This window comes from Mirounga angustirostris, unplaced genomic scaffold (assembly GCF_029215605.1).
Source record: "Mirounga angustirostris isolate CCGP_5_RB_7025 unplaced genomic scaffold, mMirAng1.0.hap1 SCAF_7, whole genome shotgun sequence".
Classification (NCBI taxonomy): Eukaryota; Metazoa; Chordata; class Mammalia; order Carnivora; family Phocidae; genus Mirounga; species Mirounga angustirostris.
Window position 1 is genome coordinate 124358495 of NW_026991715.1, and position 11643 is coordinate 124370137.

Below are 11643 nucleotides of genomic sequence, written 5' to 3' on the forward strand. Positions count from 1 at the left end.
AGTGTGCCCTTCTATAAGAAATCTGAATTTATGCAAAAGTTTCGTTTGGGGGATAATTGGGATCTTTTTCATGATTTTTAAAAAACTTTTAGGAAAGTGGTTGCTACAGGGAGATTTTTCCAAATGTTTCGATTGAGAGAATAGACACTTAAGCCAATGGTAGCTTTAATTTCAATTTGTATGTATTCAAATATAAAGATAAAACATTACTGAAAGTGTAAGCCAGGGAAAAAATTGGAATATATATATATGTCCAAACTGATATTTCATTAAAAAATTTTTTAAATGCAAATATTACATTATTGGAAGAAAACAATTATACTTAGGGAAAAAAATCATTCTTAAAATGTTTTCCATCGGGGCACCTGGGTGGCTCAGTCGTTAAGCGTCTGCCTTCGGCTCAGGTCATGGTCCCAGGGTCCTGGGATCGAGCCCCACATCGGGCTCCCTGCTCCACGGGAAGCCTGCTTCTCCCACTCCCCCTGCTTGTCCTGCTTGTCCTCCCTCTCTCACTGTGTCTCTCTCTGTCAAATAAATAAATAAATAATTTTTTTAAAATATATGAAAATCCTTTAAAAAAAAGAAAACTTTTCCATCTTCCTCTCCCAAGTTTTCATAGGAAGCCAAACCACATGTTCTATAACAGAGAACAGAAATACTCTAAAACTCTCCTTACCTTTCCAAGGCACTAAAATATAGCCCTCTCTTACTATATAGCATTTGCTTAGCCTAAAGAGACTTTAATAGCAAAGTATCTCTAAGATTAGTGGGATAGTAAAGAACTGAGAATCAACTTTTTAAATCCCTAAAGGATCTAAAACTTTGTCAAATGTGTCAAATTCACGATTAAACAATGCTCTAATAAGTTTATCAGATTTGAAAGCTAGGTGAGCAGGAAATGTTGGGGAGGAGAGGGTGTGATGGTATTTTATCCTCAAACATCCAAATTAATTAGACTATTATTTAGTTTGTAAAACAAGGAAGTTTAAAGGAGAGTTTGCAAGCTGTAAATTTTCTAAATTATATTTTAATATGTGAATGATACTCATTAGAATCTAAAATGGTAGAGCTGCCAAATTTATTTTTAAGGGTTTGTTTTGTGTTATATTTTCATTAATGATAAATTAATATGACTGTGGGTAGTAGGTTGATTCTCCTTTTAAAATAACACTTTTTCAGGGGTGCCTGTGTGGGGCTCAGTCAGTTGAGCTTCCAAATCTGGATTTCAGCTCATGAAATCAAGCTAAACCCGGGGTCTGCTTGAGATTCTCTCTCTCCCTCTCCCTCTGCTCCTCCCCCTGCTCATGCGCTTTCTCTCACTCTCTCTAAAATAAATAAGTCTTTAAAAATAAATAAAACACAATAATACTTTCTCCCTTCTCCCCAAATTTTTGACTTGGTCATGTAGTTAGCCTGTTCAGAATTACTATTAACATGATTTATATATCCCAAAACAATAGTCTAATGCAGGAGTATCTAAATAAAACTAGATAATCTAAAAGCTAATAAAATGTCAAAAAAATCATTTTCCCTTAATCTTACAAAAAAAAAAAAAGCAGATTTCAGTTTCTTGAACAGTCATGTCACAAACAAAAGGCTGTATTACTCAAGAGGACCACTGAGGGATGAAAAACAACCAGCCGTTTTTAGGCCAGCAAGATTATGACATTAGCAAAACTTCTCTTAGACCTGTCAGGCCAGGGCTACACTGGAAACCAGTGCTCAGCTGATGGAGCTCACCAGCCTGGCAGCTACAGAACCTCCTGATTCCCACACCCCGACGACCACGAATACAGAAGCAAGAAAATGGGCAGGAAACTGGAAGTGGGCTCGCCAAAGGACAACTTCCAGTTCTTGGCCTGGCCCAGCTCCTTCCTGCCCCTGGTAGTTCAGCTGACAGACCTGGTTACTAGAAGGTATGAAGTCCGCCCTTCAGCGACCTGTCTTCATGTCATACGCTCTTGTCTCATTCCCAGCTTCCGGCTCCTCCATCCCAGAGTACTGCTGTGTGATTTGTCAAGCCCACTAGTGTATGATATTAAAGAGTCTGCAATAAATTATTTATGCTGATTTAAAAAAGAACCCTATTCCCAAGGAAAGCGAAAATGAGAGATAACAGTTTTGCCTTTCTGAGGGGATAATTGCATTTTCACAGAATATCAAAGCAAGAAATGAAGTAAATAGTCTAAGATGCAAACGGGGTGGCTCTCAATCAGGAGTTCATAACTTGGATGCACATTAGAATCTTGTGGGGGGATTTCATAAAATATCGATGCCTGGGCTCCATCTCCACAGACTCTGATTTCATTGGTCAAGGGTGAGGCCGTGGCATTGAGATTTTTAGAAGCTCCCCAAGGGATTTTAGTGTGCGGTCAATATTGGGATCTCTTGATCTAGAGTATCTAGAGTGAGAGAGTATGACCCTGAAACTGGAAGGTGAAGGCTGCTGAGCACTTGGGGGTAGTCAGGAGGAAGACACTGCAGCCAGGACTGCTCTATCAGACGGGAGGTTGGTCTGGAGCCCCACTTCTCAAACTTTAATGTGTACACTCATCTGTTGGGGTCTTGTCAAAGTGAAGGTTACCATCCAGTAGGTCTGGGTGGCTCCTGAGATTCTGCATTTCCAACAAGCTCCCAGATAATGCCCATGCTGCTTGCTGATCCAGAGGCCACGTCTGAGTGGCAAGGATCTCGATGACCTTTAAAATCCCTTCTGATCCCAAGATTCTAAGATTCTCTGAATTGAGAACAACAGAGTATTCTATTTAAATGCCTAGCCCTAAAATGATGATGAACAAATCTGCCAGGAGTATAACTCCCTCCTTGTACAGTTGGAGGAGTCAGGTTGCTATAGACCCAGTGGAGAAGCAAATGTGCTAAGGTAACATTTCAGAGGTCAAAGGGAACCAAGGAGCCTACTCAAACACTCTCCTGAGTAGACCTAGCGTAAGCTTGGAAATCCAGGCATAAGAGTAAGGTATAAAAAGGTGGGAACAGGAAGTGAACATATGATATTTAAGTATATCAAATGATTTCCAACACTTTATATTTTACATTTTAAAAATTGTGAAACCATATTTGAACAAAAGAACTAAAGATAAATGTAGTAAATGCATATACAGGAAAATCATACAGGCTTTAAGTGAATTGATACATTAGGTTGGGATGATCTATTCTTTAAAGCAATTTTAAAAATCAAAGACATGGGGGTGCCTGGGTGGCTCAGTCGGTTAAGTGTCTGCCTTTGGCTCAGGTCATGATCCTAGGGTCCTAGGATCAAGCCCCGAGTCGGAATCCCTGCTCAGCAGGGAGCCTACTTCTCCCTCTGCCTGACACTCCCCCTGCTTGTACGCTCACTCTCTCTCAAATAAATAAATAAAATCTTTAAAAAAAAAAATAGAAAACAAAAAAACTGTTGTTTTTATTCTAAAGCAATTTAAAAGTTTTTCAGGGATCCAATAAAATGTTTTTCCTTTTGATGTTCTTTGTTATCAAATATTCTGTCTAAAGGGAGTATCACCTTTTGGATTGTTGGTTTACTGAAGAGATTCTTATCTGTGCTGAGACCATGACCATGCACCATCATCGGATGAAGATGAGGATGTAAACTGCAACTGGAGAAGAAACAAAATCTAGAGTCAGAAAGAGTCTCCTCATAGAACTTCTGAAGCCATGGATTTTACAAAACACCAAAAGCCTAACTGCATGGCGAGCGCAATAACTTTCAGTGTCTTCTTCAATTTTTAAGAGTGGTCTCTTAGAGCAGTGGTTTTTAAAGTGGTGTCTGGGGACTTCTGGGTGGGGCCTCTGAGACCTTGTCAGGTTAAACCTATTCTTATGATGATAGTAAGATGTCATTTTTGCCTTTTTGCCTTGCATGAGTCATGAGTATGTGGTGGAGATTTCCAGAGGCTGCATGTCATGTCATATCACAACAGACTGGATGCACAAGCAGGTGAGAGAAAGCATCTCTCTTCTATTAAACCTGATGTTAAAGAGATGTGCAGAAATGGGAGACAATGTCATTGTCACTAATGTTTTATTTTGAAGAATATGGTTATTTTTCATTAAAATATGGTATTTACATGAACATATAATGGGTTTACTCAACTACTTTTTAAAATACTTTTTAAGTTCTCAGCTTTAATTTTTACAACAGTAAATACCAACAGATATAACTCATGTAAACAAAAGCTCTTTGGTGTCTTCAACAATATTTAAGAGTGTAAAAGGTCCTGAGACAAAAAAAAAAAGCTTTGAACCATTAGTCTAGGGCCTTGTTCTCAAAATGTGGGTCCACAGACCGGCAGCATTGGCCTTGTTCTCAAAGAATGGTTCCGCAGACCAGAATCTTGGTGCCACCTCAGACCTATTGAATCAGAACCTGCTTTTCACAAGGTCTCCAGGTGATTCATGTGCAGTTAGGTTGAAAAGCATTGGACTATAGCTTTTATTTATTCCGTCAATCCTAATCTTGATCCCACACAATGATGAAAAAGGTAGCCTCTTTGAATTCCATCTTAACTACTCCCTAGTTGGGTGAAGTTAAGCAATTACACAGCCACTTTGTGCCTCTGTTTCCCCCATCTGTAAAGTGGGGAAAATAACAATACCTAGTTCACAGAATTGTTGTGGAGACAGATGAACTAATATTTGTAAAGGCGGAGAACCATGCCTGGCCTGTAATCAGCATTCCGTAAATACTGAGTGCTGAGTAGATTTTCTGAAAGTTCTAACTGCTATTCATACTCCTTCAGGAAGTGTACAGCCCAGTGGGAAGACACAGATCTCAGCAGCTGCCATACAGTGAAGCCACCAGTGGACTCCTATTGTGTTCAAAAAGGCAGTGAGAGTCCCAGGCCTGCCCTAAGAAGCCAAGGATTTTATTCTCAAACTCCAAGGATGATGGGCATTTTCAAATGGAGAAGCATGGAGAAGGCATGTTCCTAGTAGAAAGAGCAAGGGAAAAGGGAAGCTGAGGAGAATGTGACATGATTGAGGAACTACATTTCCCTCACCACAAGCCTTCGAGTTTCACAGATGAGGCACAGAGAGGTTATGTAACTGACCCAACATCACCAAGCTACTAAGAGAAGTGGTCAGGATCCAAACAAAGGCAGGTAGGCTCCCAAACCCATGTAATTTTCCACTATGTGAAACAGTCTCTGTGCATGATGCCAACACTTAGAGATTTTTGAAATTTGTTCTATGGCTAATAAGTGACATATGTGTGCAAATGCTCTAGGTTCTCTATTTGGTGGGTATTGGGTTCTATATGCCTCCATAAATCAAATCTATTTGTTGTGCTGTTCAAATCTTGATGTAGTCCAATCAGGAAGGGTTTATTTGCCAGACAAAGGAATCCAGATATCACCCTGTAAACCACAAGGAACCACAAGGGAGCCCTAAAGACCTGTTTGGCGGGGGGAGGGGGGGTGACTCTCTAATTTCAATATTATAAAATTTGGTCCATTGGGTGTTGTGGCAAATTACATTCATGCAAAGTGATATCATGATGAAGATCTTCTAAGAAGGCAAGAAAAAAAAAATTACCTCAAAGAGCATGAAACATGAGCTAGATCCTGCTGAAAGTGCACCAGCATTCACGAGCAGAAGGCTTTGCCTACATCCATGGGTTGGGCATTTTTCTCAAAGGGGAGCTGAATGGAGGAGGACTCTGTTAAACTCTACTTGGGGATCTGGGGTTTAAATTGATCCTTAGGTCATAAGACCTCTGACCAACAGGTGTATGTATTTCCATCAACAGAAAAATCAGTTTAAAAACCATGGTGGAGCTTGGGAAAGTTGTCAAATGGGCTATCTGAACACATTCTTTTCTCCTTTCCCCACAGAGCTGTGAACAAACAAGATGTAAAGGTAAAGCCTCAGCAAATGCCTTTCTCTGCCCCCTCCGCAGCCTGAACCCACACCCTTCACCCTTTGGAGCAAACTGAAAGGGACCTTCCTTCTAGTAACTTCCATTAGTGGCTGCCCAGATGGATGGGCCTTCCCATCTGCCTCTGAAGGGACAGCTGTCCATCCACATAAGAAGGAGGCAAATCAACACATATGGGTAATTAAAGTAAGGGGGGGATCCATATTAAAGGCAAAACTATAGGGACATTAAGAAGATTAGCAGTTGTCAGGGGCTGTGGTGGGTTGAGGGGGTTGTCTACAAGAGGCACAATGTATTTTGTGGGAAAGATAGAACTGTTTTATATATTGACTGTGGGGGGAGGGGAGCGGAGCAAGATGGCGGAGGAGTAGGAGACCTGGATTTCGTCTGGTCTCAGGAATTCAGCTGGATAGGGATCAAACCATTCTGAACACCTACGAACTCAACAGGAGATCGAAGAAAAGAAGAGCTACAACTCTCTGAACAGAAAAGCGACCACTTTCTGGAAGGTAGGACATGCGGAGAAGTGAATCTGAGGCGATATTCAGGAGGATAGATGGCGGGGGAGGGGCCTCCGTCGGCCGCTTCTGGCAAGTGATAGAACCACAGAGCGCAGAATCGGAACTTTTAGAAGTCGGCTCCGCTGAGGGACGTCACTCTGGTGGCTAAGTGGGGGGGTGGAACCCTCGTGGGACACTGTGGTCTCAGGACCCTCGGGGTCACAGAAAGACCGGGGGTGCCTGAGTGCGGCAGAGCTCCCAGGTATCGGAGCAGGGAGGCCGGCTGCAGAGACAGAGAAGCGCGGGGCTCTCAGCTCGGGGTGGCCATAAACCGTGATCCGCGGCACAGTCGGGCCCCTGCTCCTCCAGCAGGGACCCAACAGGCGGCAGATCCGGGGAGACTCACCTTCCTCCCCCGGGAGGAGCCGCGCGGGAGGGCACCGCAGGGATCTGCTGGGTTTGGAGACTCCACCCGGGGTCGAGTGCCGGAGATAGAAACGCGCGGTCACAGGCCGGGTGAGCACGGAGTGCGGCCGGAGACCGGGGAGACGGGAGTGGCTGGTGGCTTTTCTCTGGGGCACACTGAGAAGCGGGGCCCAAGTTCTCGGCTCCTCTGAGGCGGAGATTGGGAGGCCGTCATTTTCACTCTCCGCCTCCAAAGCTGTACGGAAAGCTTGAAGGGAACAAAAGCTCCCGAGACCAAACCTGAGCAGATTACTTAGCCCAGACCGGGCAAAGGTGGGGTAATTCCACCTCGGCAAAGACATTTGGAAACCACGGCAACAGGCCCCTCCCCAGAAGATCAGCGAGAACAGCCAGCCAAGACCAAGTTTACCGATCAATGAGAACGGCAGAACTCCAGCGCTAGGGGAATACTGCACATAGAATTCATGGCTTTTTTACCATGATTCTTTAGTCTTTCAAAGTTCATTTTTTTTTTTAACTGTCTTTTTTCTTTTTTTTTTTTTTGAATTTTTCTTTTTCCCTTTTTCAACCAACATCTTATCAATCCCTTTTTAAAAAAAACATTTTTATTTTCATTTTTATTTTTCATTTTTAGAGTCATATTCTATCCCTTCATAGTAGTTACCCATATTTTTGGCATATATATATATATAAGTTGTTCTCTCTTTACAATTTTGAGATCGTTTCTTCTAACAGATCAAAATATACCCTAAATCTCTATTGTATGGTTTTTTCCTACTCCCCTGCCTGATCACATTCTCTTTTTTTTTTAAGCCACTGAGATTTTTAGGTTGTGTGTTATCACAGGATAACCTAAGCCATCTTGAAAGATTCGGTACGTAATCCTAAAGTTAGTATTAAAAAAAAAGGAGGCTAAAGAGCATCCTACTAAGGAATGAATGGGTCACCCAGGAAATTAAAGAAGAATTAAAAAAATTCATGGAAACCAATGAAAATGAAAACCCAACTATTCAAAATCTTTGGGATGCAGTAAAGGCAGTCCTAAGAGGAAAGTATATAGCAATACAAGCCTTTCTCAAGAAACAAGAAAGATCTCAAGTACACAACCTAACCCTACACCTAAAGGAGGTGGAGAAAGAAGAGCAAATAAAGCCTAAACCCAGCAGGAGAAGAGAAATAATAAATAAAGATCAGAGCAGAAATCTATGAAATAGAAACTAAAAGAACAGTAGAACAGATCAACAAAACTAGGAGCTGGTTCTTTGAAAGAACGAACAAGATTGATAAACCCCTGGCCAGACTTATCAAAAAGAAAAGAGAAATGACCCAAATCAACAAAATCATGAATGAAAGAGGAGAGATCACAACCAACACCAAAGAGATACAAACAATTATAAGAACATATTATGAGCAACTCTATGCCAGCAAATTCGATAACCTGGAAGACATAGATGCATTCCTAGAGATGTATCAACTACCAAAACTGAAGCAGGAAGAAATAGAAAACCTGAACAGACCTATAACCACTAAGGAAATTGAAGCAGTCATCAAAAATCTCTCAACAAACAAAAGCCCAGGGCCAGATGGCTTCCCAGGGGAATTCTACCAAACATTTCAAGAAGAATTAATACCTATTCTTCTGAAACTGTTCCAAAAAATAGAAATGGAAGGAAAACTTCCAAACTCATTTTATGAGGCCACCATTACCTTGATCCCAAAACCAAAGACCCCATCAAAAAGGAGAACTACAGACCAATATCCCTGATGAACATGGATGCAAAATTCTCACCAAAATACTAGCCAATAGGATCCAACAGTCCATTAAAAGGATTATTCACCACGACCAAGTGGGATTTATCCCTGGGCTGCAAGGTTGGTTCAACATCCACAAATCAATCAATGTGATACAATACATTAACAAAAGAAAGAACTAGAATCATATGATCCTCTCAATAGATGCAGAAAAAGCATTTGACAAAGTACAGCATCCTTTCTTGATCAAAACTCTTCAGAGTATAGGCATCGAGGGTACATACCTCAATATCAAAAAAGCCATCTATGAAAAACCTACAGCGAATATCATTCTCAATGGGGAAACCTGAGAGCTTTCCCCCTAAGGTCAGGAACACGGCAGGGATGTCCACTATCACCACTGCTATTCAACATAGTATTAGAAGTCCTAGCCACAGCAATCAGACAACAAAAAGAAATAAAAGGCATCCAAATTGGCAAAGAAGAAGTCAAACTCTCACTCTTTGCAGATGATATGATACTTTATGTGGAAAACCCCAAAGACTCCACCCCAAAACTGCTAGAACGCATACAGGAATTCAGTAAAGTGGCAGGATATAAAATCAATGCACAGAAGTCAGTGGCATTCCTATACACCAACAACAAGACAGAAGAAAGAGAAATTAAAGAGTTGATCCCATTTACAATTGCACCCAAAACCATAAGATACCTAGGCATAAATCTAACCAAAGAGGCAAAGGATCTGTACTCAGAAAACTATAAAATACTCATGAAAGAAATTGAGGAAGACACAAAGAAATGGAAAAAACGTTCCATGCTCATGGATTGGAAGAACAAATATTGTGAAGATGTCAATGCTACCTAGAGCAATCTACACATTCAAAGCAATCCCCATCAAAATACCATCCACTTTTTTCAAAGAAATGGAACAAATTATCCTAAAATTTGTATGGAACCAGAAAAGACCCCGAATAGCCAGAGGAATGTTGAAAAGAAAAGCAAAGCTGGCAGCATCACAATTCCAGACTTCCAGCTCTATTACAAAGCTGTCATCATCAAGACAGTACGGTACTGGCACAAAAACAGACACATAGATCAATGGAACAGAATAGAGAGTCCAAAAATGGACCCTTAACTCTATGGTCAACTCATCTTTGACAAAGCAGGAAAGAATGTCCAATGGAAAAAAGACAGTCTCTTCAACAAATGGTGTTGGGAAAATTGGATAGCCACATACAAAAGAATGAAACTGGACCATTTCCTTACACCACACACAAAAATAGACTCCAAATGGTTGAAAGACCTCAATGTGAGACAGGAGTCCATCAAAATCCTAAAGGAGAACACAGGCAGCAACCTCTTCGACCTCAGCCGCAGCAACTTCTTCCTAGAAACATCGCCAAAGGCAAGGGAAGCAAGGGCAAAAATGAACTATTGGGACTTCATCAAGATAAAAAGCTTTTGCATAGCAAAGGAAATAGTCAACAAAACCAAAAGACAACTGACAGAATGGGAGAAGATATTTGCAAATGGCATATCAGATCAAGGGCTAGTATCCAAAATCTATAAAGAACTTATCAAACTCAACACCCAAAGAACAAAGAATCCAATCAAGAAATGGGCAGAAGACATGAACAGACATTTTTCCAAAGAAGACATCCAAATGGCCAACAGGCACATGAAAAAGAGCTCAATATCGCTCGGCATCAGGGAAATCCAAATCAAAACCTCAATGAGATACCACCTCACACCAGTCAGAATGGCTAAAATTAACAAGTCAGGAAATGACAGATGTTGGCGGGGATGCGGAGAAAGGGGAACCCTCCTACACTGTTGGTGGGAATGCAAGCTGGTGCAGCCACTCTGGAAAACAGTATGGAGGTTCCTCAAAAAGTAGAAAATAGAGCTACCCTACGACCCAGCAATTGCACTACTGGGTATTTACCCCAAAGATACAAAAGTAGGGATCCGAAGGGGTACGTGCACCCGATGTTTATAGCAGCAATGTCCACAATAGCCAAACTGTGGAAAGAGCCAAGATGTCCATCGACAGATGAATGGATAAAGAAGATGTGGTATACATATACAATGGAATATTATGCAGCCATCAAAAGGAATGAGATCTTGCCATTTGCAACAACGTGGATGGAACTGGAGGGTATTATGCTGAGCGAAATAAGTCAAACAGAGAAAGACATGTATCATATGACCTCACTGATATGAGGAATTCTTAATCTCAGGAAACAAACAGAGGGTTGCTGGAGTGGGGGGTGGGGTGGGAGGGATGGGGTGACGGGTGATAGACACTGGGGAGGGTATGTGCTCTAGTAAGCGCTGTGAATTGTGCAAGACTGTTGAATCTCAGATCTGTACCTCTGAAACAAATAATGCAATATATGTTAAGAAAAAAAAAAGAAGAAGAAGAAGATAGCAGGAGGGGAAGAATGAAGGGGAGGAAATCAGAGGGGTAGACGAACCATGAGAGATGATGGACTCTGAAAAACAAACTGAGGGTTCTAGAGGGGAGGGGGGTGGGAGGATGGGTTAGCCTGGTGATGGGTATTGAGGAGGGCATGTTCTGCATGGAGCACTGGGTGTTATGCACAAACAATGAATCATGGAACACTACATCTAAAACTAATGATGCAATGTATGGGGATTAACATAACAATAAAAAATAAGAATATATTGACTGTGGTTACCCAATTGTATGAGTTTGCCAACTTTTCTAGAACTGTATGCTGTATGTAAATTATACCTCAATTAGTCGGATATTTAAAAGATTGCATATCATTTCTTTTCAATTTTTTAATTTTCTTCTCTCTATATTTCCTTAACATTCTTTCATAGCTAATATTTCCTGAGTGCTCAGTATTTGTCAGGTATAAAGCTAAATGTTTAATATTATGTTGAACCATTTCAAATTGCAATTTTCATCGGTCAAAAGATGGCCAAATATCAGCTATTTCATGTGCTTTAGACTTAATATTTACCACAATCCTTTGGGGTAGATACTATTATTATCTTCATTTTGAGGTACAGAATGAGGCTCAGGGTGGTTAAGTAATT